The sequence below is a fragment of the Hoplias malabaricus genome, chromosome 7 (assembly GCF_029633855.1).
Source record: "Hoplias malabaricus isolate fHopMal1 chromosome 7, fHopMal1.hap1, whole genome shotgun sequence".
Classification (NCBI taxonomy): domain Eukaryota; kingdom Metazoa; phylum Chordata; class Actinopteri; order Characiformes; family Erythrinidae; genus Hoplias; species Hoplias malabaricus.
In genome coordinates this window covers 8,787,223-8,812,283 of record NC_089806.1, presented here as the reverse complement: position 1 = coordinate 8,812,283, position 25,061 = coordinate 8,787,223, and the positions used below count along the sequence as shown (strand labels likewise).

The 25,061-nt window shown below is 43.5% G+C and overlaps 1 protein-coding gene across 4 annotated transcripts in view; it reads left to right on the top strand.

Annotated features, from left to right (window-relative positions):
* naa20 (N-alpha-acetyltransferase 20, NatB catalytic subunit) overlaps positions 1-25,061 on the top strand; it is a 169,142-nt gene that overhangs the window by 123,403 nt on the left and 20,678 nt on the right. For 3 of the 4 annotated variants that reach the window (XM_066676315.1, XM_066676313.1, XM_066676314.1), the window contains one exon: positions 20,248-20,461. The exons of the other annotated variant lie outside the window; for it this stretch is intronic. The gene's annotated coding sequence lies outside the window, so the exon portion shown is untranslated. The remainder of the gene's footprint in view (positions 1-20,247; positions 20,462-25,061) is intronic. 4 annotated transcript variants of the gene reach the window in all.

Sequence of the window (25,061 nt, the reverse complement as noted above, 5' to 3'; positions counted from 1 at the left end):
AATCTTAAGAGGATTGCTACTACTGGCTTTGTAGCTTCAGAGCAACTCAGAAAGCAAACTTCATGTCAGCTCTGACTGATTTTACATTTGGGGAAATGAAGGGATGGATCAATTTGATTGCTGGCTGAACCGTCACTTTAAATGCCTGATGAAGTCAGTGGTGTATTTGATTCTGATTAGTTTCTGAATCTTTTTCTGATTTAGACAGAGGCACATTGTATTTTTTGAGCACAGTTCTTGGGACTGGCCCCAGCATGAAGTGCTCACTTCTCCCATGCTGTGTATAAAGCAGAAACAGAAGCACAGGCGGAGGTCACAGTGTCTCCTTGGCAGGCTTTTGTCATGTCATCGTGGCTTATTCAAGTCTGCCCCCTAGAGGTGGATCAGGTTAATCACAGTGTTCAGGCCAGTGCCAGGATCCATAATGTCTGAATTAAGGGGACATGCTCAATTGTGACTCATTTCCTCTTTGCTGTTGGGGAAGAATGGAGCGTTCACTTTCTCAAAAGTTTCCTTCTTTCATTTTCTGCTCTACCCGAGCCAGCGCCGCTGTCTCCTGTCTCCTGGGAGCAGCTTTCAGCCTTTCACTCCAAATCTCTTCAGTTACCAGTCATAAGCCCACAATCGGAACCTGACATCATGAACTGTGCACACACTCTGTTTTTCAATATAAAACAGACCTGGTGATCCATGCTCTCAAAAATTAACAGCACTGCTTTGTTTCCACTTTTTTTTTTTTTTTTTAAAAAAGCTTTCTCTTAAAACATTTAGTTTAAAAACATCAGATTTTCCTGAATACAGATGACCTTAATACACTTAATGTCAGTTATATAAACCTAAATACATCTGACTTTACTTAAGCCATGTCCACACAGATTTTCTTTTTTTAAACACTGAGGTTTTTGTCTGTGTTCATCCACACCAACAGCGTTTTCCAAAATATCCACATCCACAAGAGAATGAAAACCAACTCAGAAATGCTGCAATGGCCTGGACATTTGAACATTTTGCCACCACTCCTCAGGAATAACAATGTCTTTCTCAAAATTGTCCTGGTCAGTGCCACGGTCCATTCTGGTGCCCCAATGGCAGAGACATTAGAACTTGCCAAGTGTCCAGCCATGTTTCAGGCTCATTACGAACCTTCTCTTCTAATAATGTAAATAGAAACAGACATGTGCAGCTCACAGTGTGACATCACATATTTCAGAAAGCTTATTTGTCCAGAAACACAATAATGCTGGCAACAGGCAGCGTATACAAAAGCATGTTTTTTAGTGACTAAAAACGCTGTTCTTGTGCGGATGGTGTCCTACCTCTGGCAGACATTGTTTTGGTAGAAAGTTGGTACCATCAGGACCTTACGGTACTCAAGAGTCTTCTCCAGTCTTCAGTAAAGTAACACATTCAACAGAACCTTATTTGATGGAATTCTTTACTGTTCAAGATTAATTACTTATGTCAGCGCATAGGGTTAAGTAAGAACGTAGTGTTACGTAAGATAGTAAGTATGTAAGGAACTACATAAAAGGGTTTTTCTGACTGTTTACTGTTTATCCATCAGGTGGAAGGACTTGAACAAGAAGTTCCTGTGGTTCTCGTTTGGATCAGTTCTTGTTTTGGAATGTGCCGTGTGGAACGAAGCCCACATGGCGTGGCCCTTAACAGTGGGCTGATGTTGCCAAGCAACCAGAAGATTACTCCCTGAAGTGCACGATAGTTTTTGTTTGCGCACGAACACAGAATTAAATCGAGGTGTGTGGTCATGTGTGTTTACATTGTGTTGCAGAGCGGATTTGAACATGGCACGGCCAATGAGGTTTTAGAATCCGGAAATGTCCGTTTTATAACAGGGATTTAAAACTGCATTTGTCTGGATGTGCTCTGGGCCGCCTGCACGTATACACGGCCCTGGTCCGTTCACATGAGAAATTAGGCAGGAGAGAGAGGAGTGTTTGGTTTGAGTGAAGGACTGTAGTTGCATGTTTTTACCAGGCCTTCTTGTTTACGTTCCCTTGAGCGCTGGACGTACGCCGCAGAGGACATCTCCGTATTGTGTTTACACTGGCCGCTGTGTTGTGATTCGTATGTGTTTGCAGTATGATTTACTGAAAGATCAGTTAATAGAAACATGGCTTCCAGGGAAACGTTAGATATCCATTGTTTATTAAATGTCCTTAATGTTCTCAGTTTAAGCAGCTAGCAGTGCATTGACCCTGCTGTTTCTGCCTTGATCTCCGCCAACTGACAGTCATTATCTTCCAACTAGATCATCACCGGGGAAGGCACTGAATATACCTTGCCTGAGATTTCAGGGCTTGTGTAACGAGAAACCACAGTCAGATGACTTTGCTGGGAAATAAGGGTGGGTTGTCATCGTTCAAAAATGAATTTTATGGCTTGGTGATTTAATAAAGTGTTTTTATGAATTGTTTGTTGAAAACAAGAAATGTTTGTAGCGCTGTTTCAAACTCGAGTGATGATATGATGATCTGTAGCAGGGAGGGTTCACTTTGAAGTTTGTCTCTGTAGATATGAATGGAAACAAATGTTCATGACCAGTCTCTTACTGGTGGAGGACAACAAGAATATCCAAGGCACTGTTTTTTTCAAATGTGCTATTGATATATTTCTTTTAAACTAAAAAATAAACAAGTAAACAGTTTAGTTTATGTTTTATGCACCCATCAGTGATATACTAAACACAGTTATACTAGGTTTATACTGAGAAGCACACAGAAAAGTCTAAAAAGCCTAAGTATATTTGGAGTATACTGGTACTTATAATAAAACTGTATTTAAAAATTCTTGCCTTATATAAAGTTTAAGTATATTTGGCTAAAATTTAAGTATAAGCTTCTAAGACATAAATAAACTACTAAAAGAACTAATAAAGTTTTTTGTTTTGACTCTGCACAACATACTGGGAATTGTACGATTTCACCATGACCCCAGGTTGAGGCTGAGAGTATTGGAACGGAATTCATTCATTCATTTATTATCTGTAACCCTTATCCAGTTCAGGGTCGCGGTGGGTCCAGAGCCTACCTGGAATCATTGGGCGCAAGGTGGGAATACACCCTGGAGGGGGCGCCAGTCCTTCACAGGGCAACACAGACACACACACATATTCACTCACACACTCACACCTACAGACACTTTTTGAGTCGCCAATCCACCTACCAACATGTGTTTTTGGACTGTGGGAGGAAACCGGAGCACCCGGAGGAAACCCATGCAGACACAGGGAGAACACACCACACTCCTCACAGACAGTCACCCGGAGGAAACCCACGCAGACACAGGGAGAACACACCACACTCCTCACAGACAGTCACCCGGAGGAAACCCACGCAGACACAGGGAGAACACACCACACTCCTCACAGACAGTCACCTGGAGGAAACCTACGCAGACACAGGGAGAACAGCACACTCCTCACAGACAGTCACCCGGAGGAAACCCACGCAGACACAGGGAGAACAAACCACACTCCTCACAGACAGTCACCTGAAGGAAACCTACGCAGACACAGGGAGAACAGTACACTCCTCACAGACAGTCACCTGGAGCGGGAATCGAACCCACAACCTCCAGGCCCCTGGAGCTGTGTGACTGCGACACCTACCTGCTGCACCACCGTGCCGCCCTAGAATGAATTCATATTATAATCTATTAAACATATAAGTGGAATCCAAGTGTATAACTAGTATATTACATTTGTATACTGGTTTACTTTTAGTGTTGTTGTAGAACAACGTAACACTTAAGTGTTAGTTGTGTGCTCATGGTTTTAATGCTCAATGGTTTACTACCATTACCCCTAAAATATATTTAAAATATAATTTTATAAACTAAAAAGTGGGCCAATTTAGTCCAAATAATTTCTGAAATGGTACACTTACACGTCTACAATGACTACACTGATATTAGTTTACTTACTACATAAAGTATACTTGTGAAATGTTGACTTCACTTAAGTTTACTGAATAAAATGAACTTTGCTAGCATGGACCACGCCGAGACTCTGAATAGGGGAGGGGGTGAACTCAGGAGGTTTTGGGGTGGAGTTTTGGGTGGCTTGGATGCGTGTGCTTAGTGCCCCCCACCAAGGACCCATCTTCTCTTGGAGTGGTCCAAGAGGGAGGAGATGGGGTTGCGGTGGGTGCGATGTTGTTCAGCATGAGGATGAAGTGAGAGTGAAGGGGGTATTAATAGAGTGGTGGAAAGGTGACTGGGGTGTGGTCTGTCTCCCAAAACTATGTCACATGGTGACTTTCCCTTTAAGTAATTTGCAGTGTAACCAAGATCCAAATACATTTAGATTTTTCCTACATGCGTGAAGCCAAGTCTGTGGCTGAACATCTACAGAGGGTAGCATCAAGGTCCTTATCATTGTTGAAGCTGGAATAGTTTGACAGCATATGCAACAACAACATTAGCCCAACAGTGGAGGACACCTGCTCCTTCACCCTTTTCTTTTGAAATGAAGAATAATAATAGGATGTTCGTGCCCTAAGCTACAGTAGCAATTTTTCCTCTCCTGGAAATGTTATACTAGATGTTTATGAATATTATAAATATTACTGTGAATACTGGATGGTGCTCAGTGCATCAGAACAAGAGCATTAGTGAAATTGTGTGAGCAGTGCTGGATCACAAACACCAGTTCAACTTATCCCAAAAAGGTATAAGTATAAGATAGTGCTCCATCACTCCACACCGACGGTGGCATGCCACTCTAGCCCATGATTTTGGCAGTTGGCCTGGCCCTTGATCGGCTCATTCGGTTTCATTGTTTTCTATAGGGATTTTACACTCTGTGTGGCCTCTATTGAATGTCTGTGTAAACAGTGGGTGCCACTTAAATTAGCTGCATTAATAATTATAATGGGCCTCTGTAGCCTTTTGGACAAATAGCGCATATAATGAGTCACAGCCGTGTCTAGGCCTGCTGTTAGTGAACATCAAGCAATTTACCACGTTTTATGATTTTGATACCACTATTATCTGGTCTCAATGCTAGACTTAGTATTTCACTGTGTCTGCAGGATGGCCCCACACCGAGGAAAGAGAGGCAGACAGTGAAGGCTGAAGTAAGGCAGAACAGCTGGGAGAACCACAGTGCCAAAATGCTAGAGGCTCTAGCTCTGCTACACAATAGCGTCCATAAGTTCACTGTAGCTTCATGGCTCTGTGGTTGTGTAGACACTGCTGCAACTTAACTGTGGACAGTGGTTTAAATGAATTGATGAATATATTAAAGCCTGAGTTTGGCCGGGATTTGGGACTTGTGTATAGCGTTATGTTTCTCTGAGAACTTGGGAGGAAATGCTAATGAAGTGGCATAGCAAACTCTTTACATTGGCTCAGAGGTTACACCAAATCCTCTGTGTTCAACAAAGTTGAGTGACCTCTTTTCTAATAACCCACAGAACATCTTTTGCATATTAGGGCGCCTTGTTGTAAATATTCAGACGGAATGATTTTAACCTCTTTGTGTCAGTGCTGTGAACATGTGGAATAAACCAGTAACACAGGTTTTACTACAGCCCAAAAGCTGTCTATAATTCAACCATGAAGTGTTAGTAATTACACTGCATGATTCTGAAAACACCAGCCAGCACTGGGCACTTATTCTTTCATAAGCCAACATTAGCAATCATGAGAGGCTCTTAGGTAAAAAGTTGGCATAATCATGCAACTATGTTGTTGAACTTTAACACATAAACTAGTGTTCTGGCTTCAATATTCCAGAAATTTCACCTGTTTTCATTTTAAAATTAAACAAAAAGCTCTGCAGAGATAAGTTCATTTATTCATTCATTCATTATCTGTAACCCTTATCCAGTTCAGGAAAGCCATGCAGACACAGGGAGAACACACCGAACTCCTCACAGACAGTCACCCGGAGGAAACCCACGCAGACACAGGGAGAACACACCGAACTCCTCACAGACAGTCACCCGGAGGAAACCCACGCAGACACAGGGAGAACACACCGAACTCCTCACAGACAGTCACCCGGAGGAAACCCACGCAGACACAGGGAGAACACACCACACTCCTCACAGACAGTCACCCGGAGGAAACCCACGCAGACACAGAGAGAACACACCACACTCCTCACAGACAGTCACCCGGAGGAAACCCACGCAAACACAGAGAGAACACACCACACTCCTCACAGACAGTCACCCGGAGGAAACCCACGCAGACACAGGGAGAACACACCACACTCCTCACAGACAGTCACCCGGAGGAAACCCACGCAGACACAGGGAGAACACACCGAACTCCTCACAGACAGTCACCCGGAGGAAACCCATGCAGACACAGGGAGAACACACCACACTCCTCACAGACAGTCACCCGGAGGAAACCCACGCAGACACAGAGAGAACACACCACACTCCTCACAGACAGTCACCCGGAGGAAACCCACGCAGACACAGAGAGAACACACCACACTCCTCACAGACAGTCACCCGGAGGAAACCCACGCAGACACAGGGAGAACACACCGAACTCCTCACAGACAGTCACCCGGAGGAAACCCACGCAGACACAGGGAGAACACACCGAACTCCTCACAGACAGTCACCCGGAGGAAACCCACGCAGACACAGGGAGAACACACCACACTCCTCACAGACAGTCACCCGGAGGAAACCCACGCAGACACAGGGAGAACACACCACACTCCTCACAGACAGTCACCCGGAGGAAAGCCACGCAGACACAGGGAGAACACACCGAACTCCTCACAGACAGTCACCCGGAGGAAAGCCACGCAGACACAGGGAGAACACACCGCACTCCTCACAGACAGTCACCCGGAGGAAACCCACGCAGACACAGGGAGAACACACCACACTCCTCACAGACAGTCACCCGGAGGAAACCCATGCAGACACAGGGAGAACACACCACACTCCTCACAGACAGTCACCCGGAGGAAACCCACGCAGACACAGAGAGAACACACCACACTCCTCACAGACAGTCACCCGGAGCGGGACTCAAACCCACAACCTCCAGGTCCCTGGAGCTGTGTGAGAGAGACACCACCTGCTGCACCACTGTGCCATAGGTGACCTTCTGTTTGGTAAAATGTAGAGAAAAAAAGTGAAAGGCTGGGTCACAAATGCCTCCACACATGAAGAAGAGACTATGATAAATGACCTCAATAACTTTCAACACATTTCTCATTGAGGAACCAGCAAAATCCTAGATGTTTTGTCGGTTTAGAAATCCTGGCCGAATGCATTAATAAGGAACATTACATTATCAGCACCTCCTCTCCACTGTTGCTGTGTTTGCTGCTGTCAAAAGGATTTGACACTTAACTGCCCTCTAGTGGATTTATTGCTTAATACTAAAAGGACCAACCAAAAGGACACACAGAAGCATGTGGTCAGTGATGGTTATGTTTGAAATGGACGTATTCATTTATCTATGTAAAGGGAGTATAAATGAGCCTTTAGACACTGCAATGAATATTAAGACATCCAAACATTCCAGAGAGGCAAATAAACTAGACCCTATCATTAGGAGATCACAAATTTGAATCTGTCTTGAGGTCTGTCTTGTTAGGTATGATGACCCTTCGTCTCCCTCATCACTCAGCACAGCGTGGAACAACGTGGGCACCTTTTGGTGGATGAAACAGAATTAGCATCTGTTCGTTGACACTGTGGTCACAACATTGGGAAAAGATGTGACGTGACTTTACTGGTCTCAGAGGTTTCCCCCTCTCAGTTTGGTAACACTCTGGCATAAATGGAGACATAATAATGGGGGGTGGTCCAACTCTTTAATGTTTCTCTGATACGATCTTTTGTCTTAAGCACTTTGATTGTGAGGCAGTTCAGCTTGGATCCCAGTTCCATTTATGGGCTCAGATTTATAAAGGATACTAAAATGCCAGTAGTGCAAGTCTTTACTCTTTGCCCTGAACTTGTTCTCATTCTCTATGACTGGCTATAAATATGTCCCATCCAGCCCTGTTTATCAGTGCATAAAAGCATACTGGACATAAAAGTGATTCATTCCCTGTCAGGAACTCAGCATGTGAAGTAACTCCTTGCCTGTTTATGTACGGCTTGTAGTCACAGTGTGTGTCATTTACTGTGCTTCAGAAGAGCCATGAAGTGTGGTGTTGGGGATTCTTTACAGTGCTGAGATTGGCCCATTAGCCAAGAAATTGACCTTGGTGTATAAACAGGTTAAAACAAAATCTTTTATTTGAATTTTTAATCTTAATAAAGGATCACACTGTGTAGCATAATGAGGAGTAAAGTCCTCGTCATAGGATCTAATAGACTAACAGACTCCAATACATTTCTTTTCTCTTGTGAATAAAGCTGAGTTATTCATACACAGATCAAACATGGTAATCGTGTTATTTCACTCCTGTTTTGTTTTGGCGTGTATTTTTTCACTCTGTTTACAGGGTAAATAATCCGATCCCACTATCCCTGCACTCTGAGAGCGTAGCAGTGTTTTACTGCGATTTAAAATAACTTTCCTTCTCTGAAAGATCAGTGAATGATGTTTCTAGACCACAGAGAAACCAAGGCCGAATCACAAATGTCTCCCTACACCCTCTATCGTGTTGGCCATAAAATAATGGTTCCTTCACTCACGTTGTGGTTATAAGGTTCATGTTTCCGTGTTAAATCAGTGTCTAATTACTGTCTGAGTGCAGTGATGTACACTATGTAGGAAGTATGGCGCTAGTTGGGACACAGCCTGAACTCTTCTACTGACTGAAACAGGTGAACAGAGTTCTGTTTAGAAACGTGATTTTAAAAAGTGAATTGTGAATTGAATTGTGTATTTGTGTAAAGGGTAGACCCCCAAGATGGCGGCTACTCTTCACAGTAACATCACCTGCAACACAGAGATTGTGTACAGTGAGTGTACACTTGAAGGTATCGGTCAGCAGTGGGTGCACTGTACAGTAGAAGGATTCACTGGTTATAAGGGAATACAGCAATGTATTAATAGTTGCTGCTAAACTTAAGGAAAGTTTGTGGAAATAATGCTCATGTTAATCATATATATTGAATTCGATTATTTGAGTGTGCACAGAAAACACATACAAAACACATCTCTTCAGAAATACTTTAACCATAATTCACAAAAGCCCTATGATTCTCTGACTGGCTCAAATCGACTATGATTTTTTTCCCCTGATTCTACAAAATACATTTTCAGATCAGTATTAAAGGACTTCAATTTCAACTTGTGATTTAGAAGCAAAATGCTAAGGTGAGGAAAAGAACGAGGGCCAAGAGCTGAAGTAAACAGTGTTGTTGGCGTGAAGAAATCGCAGAGTCGTACACAGACACCATATCTGACGAACAGCAGTCATCTCCGCACAGATGACACACCGACTGGTCTCGTATGGCCTCAGATGTGTATGTTCTCACCGTCTTCCTCTCTAACCAATGAAAAAAGTAAACAAGAAATGCTGTAAACGTCCAGACATGAGATTCATTCAAGTAATGTATGAATGATCTAGAAGAGATTTTTCCTGAAATACAATGAGACTGAGGGGCTTACGTGGCTCATAGTAGTCATAAAGAGTGACTACTGCATCCTGAACACTGGCCACTTTAAACTCCATTGAGGTCTGAATATAAACACATGTTTGGATCTTGCTTACCTAGAGATCAACAGAAGAAAGAGCACATTCTCACTGTGTACAGTTTATCATTGCGGGAAATTCTGACAATGGCTTTGTGGAACATTCAGGAGTTTCAGAAGTTAACTTTACATTTGTTTTAAAGGCTAAGCAGCAGCTGTATGAAAGTGTCAAACAAATAAATACAGTGGAATTTGAGTTCCTAACTTGTGTTTATTGATAGTCAGAAAACATGTTATTTCTTACTAATTCAAGGAATAAGGTTTAAAAGACCGTTGGTCCCCCCCCCCCCAACGGTGTTCGGAAACTCTAATAGGCGTCTTGCCTGTGACGTAGATGGTGGACAACAACTCTAGAAGTTGCACTTAATTTAATGTAAAATGATGAAAAGGTGTGTTGTTTTTGGCTGCAATCATTCAATGTACAGTGGGACATCTGTGCACAAATGACCCAAAGATCCCAAAATATCCAGAAAATGGACTAAATTTGTCCACTTTAAACGGGCACTTTGGAAAGGACCATCCGCTCACTCCGTTATCTGTAGCTAATTTCACTGGCGCTTTTCCAACAATATGGGCATGTAAGGAAACCAACGAAAGGTGTTCAAGAGCCTCTGTAACATGGAGGTAAACAGGGTAAGGACACTTACTTCGCCTGTTTTAGTTGGTGTTAGTTAACGTTAGCTTGACTTGCTAAACTCGGTGGCTCAGATTATACTCGGCTACGTAGCTGCATTACGGAGGTTTATAGTGTCGGATGAATTCAAGTTCGACTTCGATCACATTTACAAGAATAACGGTACCTCTAAATTTGAGTTTAGCTTATTGCTAGGCTACTGTCATCAATAATGTTGGTTATTTAGCTAGATACTCCAATAACAGTCAGTCATAACGGTGTTTTACCGCGGCGTTGTTCGGCTGTTGTCCACCAGTGACGTCACGGTTGCGTTCAAGAATTTCCGTAGCGAGTTCGGGTTTTTCCGTTAATTTAATAAAATTGTCAGTTTTAAAGCAAATTAAGCTGCTATTTTCATTTTAATCCATACTTATATATGTCAGTAACTAAAATAAAGTGAAATATTCATGGAGGTCCATTAAGTGGTGCTTAGACTTTAAAGAAAACATTTCATGGCACAGTTTTATAAAAGTTGACATATTTTGAAATGTGTTATTATACATCTTTTTTAATTTAACATACAAACAAAATGTTCAATAACAATGATAAGAATTAATATTGGAATCAGTTAATAAACAGTTTTTTTTTTGCATATGTATTATGTGGATTTTTATTTATTTTTATTTTATTTTTTTTCCCAGTTTGGCCTTAAAGAGCAAATTACAGACTTTCTCATTTCATGTAGCTATGCAAAATAGACAGGGCCAAGTCAGGGCTGGGAGGTTGGTAACACAACCATTTCATTTTGGTGCAGTAAGCTAACAATCCGGTTGACTCTTCAAACATATGGCTGATAAGTGTATTGTGATGTTACTGTTACATATATTAGTGCTACTACTTTATATGGATCTGGACAGTAATTGAATAAAAACACCAGGACTTTGTTGACTGTGGGAGACGGAAGGTATGTGTGGAAGTGAAAAGGAATGCCAGAGGACACTCACTGAGTCTAGGTAGAGTATGACTTTCCCTGGATATGTCTCTACTCTTCTGACCAGGTCGCTTATGGGAATGTCATGCTCTGCCACACTGAAGCCAGTGAGAAGGCCCACGTCCAGAATGGCCATGCCAGTCTGGTTCAACTCCTGCCACTCTGAGAGCCTGTAAATAAATGTGAAGAAATAATTTACACATAGAAATGTCAAAGTTTAGTCACTAATATAGAGTAATTCAGTTCCAATTTGTGACAGTGTGAAATATCACGTAAGACAGTGGTTCTCAAACTGTGGTACACACACCACTGATGGTGAAGCAGCATGTGGTGGTACACCAAATTATCTAGAAAAATTTACTATTTAATTAAGGAAGTTATTCATAACAGGAGATATAAAGTTTTCATGTGTAAAGTACATAATGCTTCACAGTTTTTATAATTATGACCCAATTAAATTAGTTTTTGTTTTAAAATAAAGATGCCACCTGCTACACTGTCCCTTTTTTCTAGGGGGGGAAAGCAAACCCCCAGTTTTTATTTATTTGTTTAATTATTTTTGCTGAAATCAGTGTAAAAAAAAGCCCAATTTCAGATGTTTACGGGACAAGAAAAACACGATGAGACCAAACCTGAAAAATGGAAGAAAACGTTCAGCCGAAGGAAAACACTGTGACCAATCTTCGCATCATTAAACTCTTAAAACACTGTTTAACACAGCGCCACGCCTCCTTCACCTACTGCTACAAGCGCCGAGAGCCACTTTGACCTGCTCCTAGCGCCACGCTGTTTTCACCTACAGCCTAACCCTAACCCAGCCTGATATTCTTATCGATTTTTCTGGGTTTTATATCTCGCTTATTTCCCATGAATCTGATATGTTCTGATAAATGTATAATTGTGTTTAAAATGTTTAGTTTAGGAATAGTGATATTTAATCTCTCTATAACAGAGGAGGTACCAGGGGCACACTTGTTTCTGTGGTAAAACTCATAGGTGGTACTTGGAGGTTTGGTAGACAATGGGTGGTACTTGGTCTAAAAAGTTTGAGAACCCCTAGCTTAAGATGTTGGTGGGGGGGGGGGGGGGTTCTCTTACCGGAAACATATGTCTAGGTTGACTTTGTACATTTGGTAGTCGATGACATATATGTCCAAATCAAAGTCTTCGTAGAATGGATCGTAGCTAAATTCACGACGTCTGCGGGACAGGCCTGTGGACTCTATGTTGTAGAACACGGTGAGCTGACAGGATCAAGGATGAAAAGAACAGATCAGTTATGGGGGCTCTGATTAGAATACCCCTGAATATTCATTCACACAAAAAGCTGAGTGTGTGAAATCACCATTTCCTCCTTTTCAATGCAGTTCCAACCTGTTTTCACTGTTTCCATGTGAGCATGCTGTTTTCATCTCCTTTGTTTCTTTTCTCGACTTTTTTTTTTTTCTTCTTCTTTTTTGAAAAGTATCTCAAGATGTTGTGAGGGGATTCAGTTGGAGTCATGAGTGAAGAAAGCTTTACACCAAACTTGCTGTATAATTATGCATCGCTGTGAGTGAGGGCTTTCTGTGCACTTCACAACAATGGAACATTTTCCCAATTACAGTCATTCTTCTTATCCTCGCGAGTTCGAGAGAGCGAGTGTTATGACGCAGGGCGCCCCGCTTCCTGATTATCACTCACAGCTGCCGGACCCCTGCTTTTGTCTGCAATACCCTGTAAATTGGAATCTCTCAGGCATTGGCAGCCTCTCCAGAGGAGATTTCCAGCTGCTCGTGCATGAAGTCATACTGCCTTAAATACACAGCTCAAATTCCATTATAAAGGACACTAAGGTTCACTGTAGCTGCTCTCAGTGTAAGCTATAGTTTTATAATTATACATTAGAACTGTCCAACAGATGGCAATTGCAGGAACTGTCTTTACACATTTGTCTGTCACATTTAGCTGTCTCTGGCTTCTTTTTCATTGTCTGAGTTTTGGAGATGAACACCATTTCAGGATCAGTGTAAAGCTATGGTCTACGTGATGTACTTAAAACTGATGCAATCTAAGCCTCACCTGGAAGAGAAAGGCCTATGTAAAATTAATTTCATCAAAAGAATTGAGCAACGAAAATGTCTCTTTAAGCGCTCTTTTTATTTTCCACTGACCTCACAGGAGCTCTTTATATTTCTACAATTACAGACTGTACATCTGTTACTCTGCATACTTTGTTATTCCCCTTTCAGCTTATTCTTCAGTGGTCAGGACCCCCCCCCCCCTCCCACAGAGCAGGTGTGATGTGGTGGTGGATCATCCTCAGAGCTGCAGTGACACTGACGTGGTGGTGGTGTGTTAGTGTGTGTTGTGCTGGTGTAGAGTGGATAAGACACAGCAGTGCTGCTGGAGTTTTTAAACCCTGTGTCCACTCTCTGTCCACTCTGTGAGACACTCCTCCCTCGTTGGTCCACCTTGTAGATGTAAAGTCAGAGACAGTAGCTCATCTGTCGCTGCACAGTGTGTGTCGGTCACCCTCTAGTCCTTCATCAGTGACACAGGACGCTGTCTAATCCATTGTACCAACCCAACACACACTAACACCACATCAATGTCACTACAGCAGTGAGAATGATCCACCACCACATCACACCTGCTCTGTTGTGGTCCAGTGGGGGTCCTGAACATTGAAGAACAGGGAGAAATGGGGATACGGAAGTGTGCAGACAAACAGATGAACTACAGTCTGTAATTGTAGAACTACAAAGTGCTCCTGTGAAGCCAGTGTAGAAACAAGGTTGGTGTTCCTAATTCAGTGGACTCAACACTACAGAAACCGTATTATGTAACATCTGGAGGAGGGTAGGATATCCACCCACCTCCCGCTTGTGCTGTAAAAGTCAAATATACTCTGCAACTGTAGGGGGATCTCAGGAGCACAAACACTACCTCGTATCTAACCAGGTGTTTCTTTAATCATTTTAATCCCAGATAATTCATTCACACTGCAGACGCGATGAGCATTTTTTATCAACATACATTTTTTGTTTAATGTAGAGGCTAATAGAGAGGAATGTGTGCTACCTGTAGCAGAGCAAATCCTCTTCCCACTGCTGATACCTGCATATGGATGTCTCCTGTGGCATTAATCTGTTGAATTAAAGTCACAGTTACTCAACCAATCAGCACAGCACTGTAGAGTTTAGAGTTTACCAGCGTCAGTGATGATGATGATGATGATGACCTCTTGGGTCTGGTACACAAGGTAGTTTCTTTGGTTTATAGCGAAGAAGGCTACTGTGTCCTTGGGGTCAGTCACTGTGATGTTAAGGTCGATATACTCCACACTGCTCAGGGTGGCGTAGGCTGACAGAGCCTGCAGAGCTATCACTGTGTCCTGGAAAGGTAAAAGAAAACAAGCTTATTATGGTCATAAATATAGTAAGGATTTAATTATTTTTGTAAGTATTTTATACTTCCACTGTGCACACAGATGCTCACTTGTACATACACAGATGGTATAATCTACAAAGCTTGACATGAGATGCTCTACAAGTGCTGACAATGACTATCCTCAATGCCAGATGTGGTCTACAGTGGTCTAAAGCCCTGTGGAGCAGTGTAACTGAGTTCTGGATAGACATCTAATAGTATCTAATAGCTTTGGGATGAGTTTGAGTGTTGAATGTGATCCAGAACATGTCATTCCACACCAACACTTGACTTGACTATTGTTTATGTGACTTAATGCCTTCAAATCCTCACAGTAATGCTCACAAATCTATTGTAAATCCTTTTCAAAAAGAATAGAAATGATTCATTCATATTAGAAGAAGTTATGATGGATGAGTCTGGGTTTATATATCATTTGTTTTGCAATGAAACTATTCAAATCTTTTGTTTATGGGTGCATTCAGGGATGGATTTTCCCAAAGAAAGTCAGATTATTTGGAATAAAATCTATGACTTTCAACATTAATCTGGTTGAAGTATCAGAGCCAGTACAGCCTCCAAAGAAAAGCCTCCAGAGATGTGGCTGCTGTCATGTGACTGTTGACTTACAGGTGCCAATATGTTACATTCTTTCAGAAGTTCACCACAGCTAACCAGTCACCTGCCAGCTGTTAGATCACACACTAATAAATGGCAGAGAGGAATCTGCAGATAGCAGCTGCTTTGATTAGGCCATTTTTAAACACAAAACAAAAAGGTGTCAAAGACGTGACACCAGACACAGAGCAGCTGGCCGTCTGCTTCCAGAATGTTCCAGAAAACACTATGAATCCAGCTCTCATTTAACTCTTTAATTATACTTCCTCTGACATATTCAGTCAGGGTGGGCCCCAGGAAGTGTCACTGTCACACAGGGCTGGACAATCATTCAATATCAATATATATTCATTCATTCATTCATTATCTGTAACCCTTATCCAATTCAGAGTCGCGGTGGGTCCAGAGCCCACCTGGAATCATTGGGCGCAAGGCAGGAATACATCCTGGAGGGGGCGCCAGTCCTTCACAGGGCGACACACACTCACACACTCACTCACACCTACGGACACTTTTTGAGTCGCCAATCCACCTACCAACGTGTGTTTTTGGACCGTGGGAGGAAACCCACGCAGACACAGAGAGAACACACCACACTCCTCACAGACAGTCACCCAGAGGAAACTCACACGGACACAGGGAGAACACACCACACTCCTCACAGACAGTCACCCGGAGGAAACCCACACAGACACAGAGAGAACACACCACACTCCTCACAGACAGTCACCCGGAGGAAACCCACGCAGACACGGAGAACCCACCACACTCCTCACAGACAGTCACCCGGAGGAAACCCAGGCGGAAACGGGGAGAACACACCACACTCCTCACAGACAGTCACCCGGAGCGGGAATCATCAGTATATATCGCAAAATAAAATATTTCAATAACAATCATAAGATTTTTAAACACATTTTCCGTATTTCATTACACATTATTTACAGCATCTGTCACTGACTGACGGTCATTGCAGGACGCTGCCATCAGTAAATTGCCCTCAATTTTAAAGTTTAAAGTAAAAAAAAAATAATATTGACAAATCCAAGAGGTTGTTGTTTGATGGTGATATAATGTTGCTTTCAGTTCTTGGCAGTTTATCAGAACTATATCATATCGACCGAAATTAGGAAATATATTGTGATATAAATTTTGGCCGTATCGTCCAGCTCTGTCACACAGCTCCAGGGTCCTCCTGGGGTTTTGGGTTCAAACCCAGCCTCATGTCACTGAGAAGTCTGGTGCGGTCACTTATTTTCGATGCTCTGGTTTCATTCCACAGTCCAAAATCACACGTTAGTAGGAGGACTGGACTTGCCAAAGTGTCCGTAGGTGTGTGTATGTGAGATGCCCTGATTCCCATTAGGCTCTGAACCCAATGCCACTCTGAACAGAATGAAAATGAATGCAAGATGTGTTCACTCGGTCTGGAAGTGTCTGTGCAGAGGCCTCAGTCACACTTTTGATCACAGCCTGGAGCCCTGAGGCTAGCATTAGTGAAACTGTAGTTGCCTGAAACTTACGTGAAACTAAACTACTGAAGCTTGATTGATCTACATGAGGTAAAACGTCCTGGGATGATAACAGCAGGTCACTTGCAACCTGTTTGAAACGCAGCTGTTTCAACCCTCTCATGCTTGTGAAATAAGATTCCTGAAACCGCAAACTGATCCTTCATCCCATGATCTTCTAAATCTTATTTTTTTTATTGTAAACTTGCTTAAATAGCCCACTCTCCCTAACAGCTGTTTAACAGGCTACATGTGCCACTGCTCTTATGATTTACATTAATAGATTGTTTATTTATTTCCTTTAAACACTCCCTAACATTACATATAGAGCTGATTCCTTTTAAATTTAAAAGATGAAGGCAGTTGCAGAATGGGAGTGGTCCTCAATGATCATGAACTACCCCTTGAACAGAAAGTGGTATACAGGAGGTCCTCGGGTTACGTCAGTCCCGAGTTACGATGTTTCGTGGTTATGACACATCTCCCATTTACTGTATAAAGCCTTGTTTCGACTTAAGTGGTTTTGCGTCGTAAACGTCGTAACGTGAACTTCGTATTTGGTGCGCACGGCGTCACCCCAGTCGCCATTTTAGCTTGCTGCTACGTCGTTCTCTCTCACGTGTGCACGTGTGTGTTTGATTTTGTGAACTTTTTGCCCTTCATTATGGCTCCCAAGCGTAAGGCAGACTCTTTTGTATGTATACAGTAAGTTGTTTACGTACAGTATGTACGTATGTTCCGACTTACAACGAAAATCGGTTTACGACGCAACGTAGGAACAGATCAACGTCGTAATTCGGGTCTCTTTTTTGTTTTTTATTTGTTGTAGTTCTTTTTTTTTTGTCTTAATAGATACAAAACCTCATTCATACCCATAACTGCCCGTACACTGGAGAAGGCTGCCTGCCGCTCTGGGTGTGTGTTCACTGCCTTTAGTGCACTTGTGTGTTTGTGTGTAACCCACTCACTCAAACTCACATTTTTAATGGAATGCTCCACAATATTATGTTGTTTGTTGCTTTTCATTAATGACATCTCGTGTCCTTGTTTGCTTTCAAAGGTATTCTCCAATCGGTTGTGTTTAGACTGCTTTGGGAAAGTTGCATCTTAATATGTAGCCTTTAGCATTCAGCTTCTTTATTCTGATTGGGTAACAACCTGAAACCTGTAGCGTGCCCCTGTATTGAAGGTACTGAAGGTTTAACTCAGGGTAAACTGTGTGTGTGTGTGTGTGTGTGTGTGTGTGTGTGTGTGTGTGTATGTGTCCTTGCCTGGGTGGAACCGTATCCTCCGAGGTGGCTCCTCTGCTTGCTGAGCCACTTCATAAGGCTGAAGCCCTGCTCCACACTGCCCTGTGTGTAGAAGGACAGTAGCGTGTAGGCCCCCATCTCAATGTCCACAGAGCGTGGCTGCCATGAGGCTGAAAGGCCGGATCCTTGAGAGCTCCACATGGGCACGTCATCTGGGAAATAGAGAGCAAAATCCTGAACACCTGGGCAACATCTGCCTTTTTTACAATCTGTAACACCCAGTGTACTACAACAACCCCCAACAGCAAGACAGCTGGGCAAACAAAACCCCTTCAGTTACAGCGTACATGTTGTTCGTGCACTGTTCCTACACAGACCTGTACAGGAATCTCTGAAAAGATCCCAGATTATTTGAATGTAGCCATTTTAGGAAGGAAATACGATCCAACGCGACACAAATCTACACACTAACATATTTCCTAGGTGAAAATGCACTTGTTTATTAGGGGGACTTCGGCAGTACACTTTTTGCTGGTCTCTTCTGTGACAATGCAGTTTTATTTGGATCATAATATAAACCAGGGTGGATGAGCTACCACTGGGCTGTATTTTCTTCAGTCCCAGATGTTTGTGTCATGTGATTATGTGGTCACTGGAAACTAAATGTTGAGGACACTGAACTACAGAAGCATCTTTAGTCAGACTGTGGGTTACTGATTTTCTGATTGAGTTTTCTCCTCCTCTTAAAGCTCCCCCAGTGTGTCACGTTCTACCACTCAGGGGCTCGGTAAAAGACCGTATGAGATTTGGCCTGAACTTTTCCTCAAGGGAAGGGAGAATGTGACTGACAGGGCCACTCTGGATGAACGCAGAGACACAGAGTAGTTTCTGTAACTAGGGAATGACCCCAGTGTTTAACCAACAACGTCTTCCAAAGACGACACAATGATGAAAAAGCAGCTAAGTTTATCAACACCATTTAACATTTTTTTTTTCTTAACTGAATGTCAGCCATTTCTCTGGAAATCTTAAAAAAAAAAAACAAGTGTAGAGGCAGCATCCAAATCAACAGAGTCTCCTTACCTTTCATATGGGCTCTGTTCATCAGCTCTGTGAGGGCAGTGATGGCATAGGGGCTGTTGGCCAGGGACAGGGCATAGGTCACCAGACACAGGCTGTAGTTACTGGAGATGCCTTCTTGGAGTTTGTTTGTCAGGTAGTTTATAGCTTTTGATACCTGACCTGCAAAGGCTGCCTAACAGGTGAGAAATAAATACATAATGTATCCATTTAATTTGATTTAGAGACCATTTGAGACTCTAGGTTTTATTTTCTTTGTTACAATAATAAAAACATATCTAACTGATGGGCGGCACGGTGGCACAGCAGGTAGCGTCGCAGTCACACAGCACCAGGGGCATGGAGGTTGTGGGTTTGATTCTCGCTCTGGGTGACTGTCTGTAAGGAGTGTGGTGTGTTCTCCCTGTGTCCGCGTGGGTTTCCTCCGGGTGACTGTCTGTGAGGAGTGTGGTGTGTTCTCCCTGTGTCTGCGTGGGTTTCCTCCGGGTGACTGTCTGTGAGGAGTGTGGTGTGTTCTCCCTGTGTCTGCGTGGGTTTCCTCCGGGTGACTGTCTGTGAGGAGTGTGGTGTGTTCTCCCTGTGTCTGCGTGGGTTTCCTCCAGGTGACTGTCTGTGAGGAGTGTGGTGTGTTCTCCCTGTGTCTGCGTGGGTTTCCTCCGGGTGACTGTCTGTGAGGAGTGTGGTGTGTTCTCCCTGTGTCTGCGTGGGTTTCCTCCGGGTGACTGTCTGTGAGGAGTGTGGTGTGTTCTCTCTGTGTCTGCGTGGGTTTCCTCCGGGTGACTGTCTGTGAGGAGTGTGGTGTGTTCTCCCTGTGTCTGTGTGGGTTTCCTCCGGGTGACGGTCTGTGAGGAGTGTGGTGTGTTCTCCCTGTGTCTGTGTGGGTTTCCTCCGGGTGACTGTCTGTGAGGAGTGTGGTGTGTTCTCTTTTTTCAAACTTTGTCTACCTGCTGTGATTGCTCTTATTTGTAGCTTTTTCACACTAGAATCCGCTACGCACCCTGAATAAATAGAAGGAAAAGCTAAAGGCAGTACAAATAATCAAATTAAATCTGATACAATCCCACCTAATTTAATAGAACTTAGTCCCATGTCACATACATTGTGTTCCACATCTTCCAGAAGAGCCATGAGGACATAAGCAGTGAGGGACACAGAGCCATCCAGTCCTCCCTGGAGCTCAGTGTGGATGACCCTGCCAGGCTCCAAGAAGGACCCATCTGCCCTCTGCTGGGCCCTCAGCCAGTTGGTGGTCCTCATCAGCACTTCTCCATCGATGAAGATGAACTGCCGAGCCTGGAGAAAGCATCTCAGCACAAAAGATGTTAACCTGACGGTAAAGGAGAATATAATTATATGTTTGTGGTTTTATACGTTTATTTCTCTAGTTACGTTACCTGAGCTCCACAAACCCAAGTCCTGACGGGTGCATGTGGCTCTATATATCGTCCTGTGGATACTTATAGTTTGACAAAATGACAACTACCAACAAATATAACAAATATGGTGCATGTTCATTTAGGGCTTAACTGTAAGCATCTCATCACGTCATCTATGTGCATGTGTATGGCTGTGTATTGCCTTCTCACCATGTGCTACCAGCAGGGTCAATGTTTCCAAAAGCACTGAAAGAACCATCTCCTCTCTGGTACGACAGTTCTCGCTCATAACCTGTTTATGGTCAGACATCCAACACTCAGTCTCTTTAAAAACAGTTCAGACGTGTCCTACTTCTTATTGTACTTTCCTTCTCAATGTCTCAATGTTTGTTATTTGTTTGTAGACAGAAACCTGAGATGCGTTGATTCCTTAAAGGAACATGAGGTAGTACTTCTACATGAAAAATGAGAACTCCACTGAGCTGTAACAGGGGGAACAGAGAGTCTGTCGTTGCTACTCAAGGCTCAGCACTGCAGAGACTGCACTATGTAACCTTTGGAGGAGGGTAGGAAACCAACACCTCCACTTTCCACCCTTGATTTTAGGACAGTGCACTGCGCAACTGTAGGGGGACCCCAGAGCAAACATATCTTACCTAGTGTTACTTTAACTATAGGTTTAACATCAAATATATTCAAATACTAATAAATAATATCAAATATATATTGCCCAAGTGCAGTTTAGAAAATAAAACAAGCCTCATGCAGCAACAGTGTGCAGTTTTCATGTCCTTCTTTTGCGCTGCGTTCAGGTTAGTGCTGACCCACCTTGTGTCATGAAGGTTATAGCTCTGCTGCGGATTTCCTCATCAGTTCGGCCGGTGCTGCTCAGATACTGTAGGACGTAAATGTTCGGGGCAAAGTTGATCATGTTCTGTTCACCGCAGCCATAGGGCATCTGGATAAGAGTGTCCAGCCCACTGATGGATGGTCCCAGTATGTCACCTTTCACAATCAGGCAACACAAAATGTAATGGAGCCACAGTGTTTAAAGACAACTAGAAGAAACCCCTCTCTGCATTATTTACAACCATCGCCACCTAAAACAGCATCCATGTTTACACCAGCCTTTGACGGCTCCAAACAAGACGAGAGAGCTGCTAAGTGGAGAAGCGTGACATAAAAGAGAGCACTTCAGTGCCTCATGTGCTCAGGGCAAGGAACATAATCACACAGCTGCTGGCCATAAAAGAAAAAAATCACCACCCAGAAGAGTGAACCACAGCCAAGAGTGCCATTATTCCCCACTTTTCCTCAAATATTTATGGATCAGCATGTTTGGGGGCTTATAGACTTGTGTCAACGTTTCCGAGAAAAGCTTACTTTTTATTAGGCAGATGAAAAGAGAGGAAGGAGTGAATGAGTGAGATGTGAGTGAGTAAAATAGTGGATGGAAAAAGAGGGATTTAAAAATTGCAAGTTGCTCCAGTGTAAGTTTCCACTGTCGGTCTCTCCTTAGTTATGCAACTGTAAGTCGCTCCACCAACAGCCTACCATTGTAAGTCTCTCCACTCTAAGTCCCTCCATAGGAATGTTCAATTCACACCACTCTAAACCTACAAATTTAAACCACTCTATAAAACCTTACTATACCGCCAATGTAATAATAATAAGTTACACTTATATAGTGCCTTTCACATGCCCAAGGATGCTTTAGGAGAGAGAAATAAAAAATTTCAGAGGAAGTGTTTTGAGAAACAATAGGATTTGAGCTGAGTTTTGAAGGTGGAAAGAGAGGAGGGTAAGGAGTTCCAAAGTGTGGAGGCAGCAACGGTGAAAGACCTGCTGCCCGTTGAGGAAAGCCTGTATCTAGGGGTTGTCAGAAGAAGACCGGAATCAGCGGAAGTGTGTTTGTGCAGATAGGAAGGAACAAGGCCATGTAAGGTCTTAAATCTCAACAGCAGGATGTTGTATTTGATGCGCTCAGTAACCGGGAGCCAGTGAAGATGGTGGAGGACATTGGTGATATGGGAAGATTTCTTAGAGTGTGTTAAGATTCTGGACACAGAGTTTTGAATGTACTGAAGAGGGCGGAGTGCAACTCTGGGCTCAGCACTGCAGAAACTGCACTTTGTAGCTTTTGGACGGAGGGTGGGTAAACACCCACTCCTTTGATTTCTGGACAGTGCTGTGAATGTGGAACTGTAGGGGGAGCCCAGGAGCAGAAATATAAGAACAGGGCTGAGTTGACTTACCCACAGCGGTCACTATAGCCCTCTGACTGCCAGGAACCACATTTTTAGGGAATTTGAACTCCAGCTCTCTGGACAGGTTCAACTTGTTTAGGGGAAACTCCAGAAACAGTGTCTGAGTAAAAGACTGCTCCATTCCCTCGGGCTGAGGAACAACAACAAAAAAAAACGTTCACTGGTCTTCATTAGAAATCCTTATCTTGAAGCTCCAGAGGGACAGAGGAGGGCTTGTAAATTGTTAAGGAATGAAGTAGCTATAGTGTGTTATACCTGTATTTGGTGGAGCTATGTGTTAAATGGAGCTCATAAACTAGCCAATGTTTGGATGTTTCTAATAAAGTGAATGGTGAGGATTAACGTCCCAGTTCTAGCTTCAGACTGTCAAGAAGTTATTTTTTTCCCTTTTACTTCCTCTGACTTCTAGACACTCTAAGGGCTTAGGACAGATAATAAATCTTCATTATGTGACTCAAGGCCTGCTTCATGTGGTCAGAGGAAAACAGGCATTGGAAGCCAGAGAATGGAGTGGTGCATTGTTTTTAATTTAGAAATACACCATAGTGGATTGGAGGACACAGCTGTTTCTAAGGGAGAGATTAGAAGTGATCAAGTGAAGCCTGTGTTTCATTATGATATTCAGCTCTTCTGAAATCTTTCATCAGTGTGACGTATATTTAAGGAAATTGTTTTGCATGTTACCTTGACCAGGATGGTCTGCTGGACAGAGTCGTGAGCGTGGATGGAAGTAGCTTTGATGGAGATGGGGATCTCTCCCAGTTGTACGGCTTTAATGGGGAACAGCACCGCAGTGCTGTTCTGACTCAGTACTAACACTCTGCGCATGTTAGTGTTTTCAGTACCAGGGGACACAAACTCAAACATACTGCTGGCATTCACTTCCACTAACACCTGGATGAGAGAAAATAAATGAAATGAGAGCGGCGAGACTGGTGTGGTTTAAAAGAAGATAAAGTATAATTTCTTTGAAATATGCTCTTGTACAAGAAAAATAAACAATAAGAATGAAGCAAAGATGTAGGGGGATCAGAAAACACACTTGCTCTTTGGGCAGAGAGTAAAGAAACAATCACACACTAGGTGTTAATTAACTCAGAAATATGAAAAGTGATTCCCAGAGCATAAATAATCATAGGCAGGAAAAATGTAAAACGATGTTATCAGTGCATGGAAAAGTTTGACAAGTATCTGCTGATGAATTGTGTCCTATTCAGGCCTTCATCAGGACACAAAGGTACAGACTGATCATTCATTAATTTATTCATTCATTCATAGTCTGTAAGCCCTTATCCAGTTCAGGGTTGTCCAGTCACCTGGAGGAAACCCACACAGACACAGGGAGAACACACCACACTCCTCACAGACAGTCACCCGGAGGAAACCCACGCAGGCACAGGGAGAACACACCACACTCCTCACAGACAGTCACCTGGAGGAAACCCACACAGACACAGGGAGAACACACCACACTTCTCACAGACAGTCACCCGGAGGAAACCCACACAGACACAGGCAGAACACACCACACTTCTCACAGACAGTCACCCGGAGGAAACCCACACAGACACAGGGAGAACACACCACACTCCTCACAGACAGTCACCTGGAGGAAACCCACACAGACACAGGGAGAACACACCACACTTCTCACAGACAGTCACCCGGAGGAAACTCACACAGACACAGGGAGAACACACCACACTTCTCACAGACAGTCACCCGGAGGAAACCCACGCAGACACAGGGAGAACACACCACACTTCTCACAGACAGTCACCCGGAGGAAACCCACACAGACACAGGGAGAACACACCACACTCCTCACAGACAGTCACCTGGAGGAAACCCACGCAGACACAGGGAGAACACACCACACTTCTCACAGACAGTCACCCGGAGGAAACCCACGCAGACACAGGGAGAACACACCACACTCCTCACAGACAGTCACCCGGAGGAAACCCACGCAGACACAGGGAGAACACACCACACTCCTCACAGACAGTCACCCGGAGGAAACCCATGCAGACACAGGGAGAACACACCACACTCCTCACAGACAGTCACCCGGAGGAAACCCATGCAGACACAGGGAGAACACACCACACTCCTCACAGACAGTCACCCGGAGGAAACCCATGCAGACACAGAGAGAACACACCACACTCCTCACAGACAGTCACCCGGAGCAGGACTCAAACCCACAACATCCTGTGTGACTGTGACGCTACCTGCTGCACCCCCGTGCTGCCCCAGATTGATCATTTATTCCAACACATATTCTACT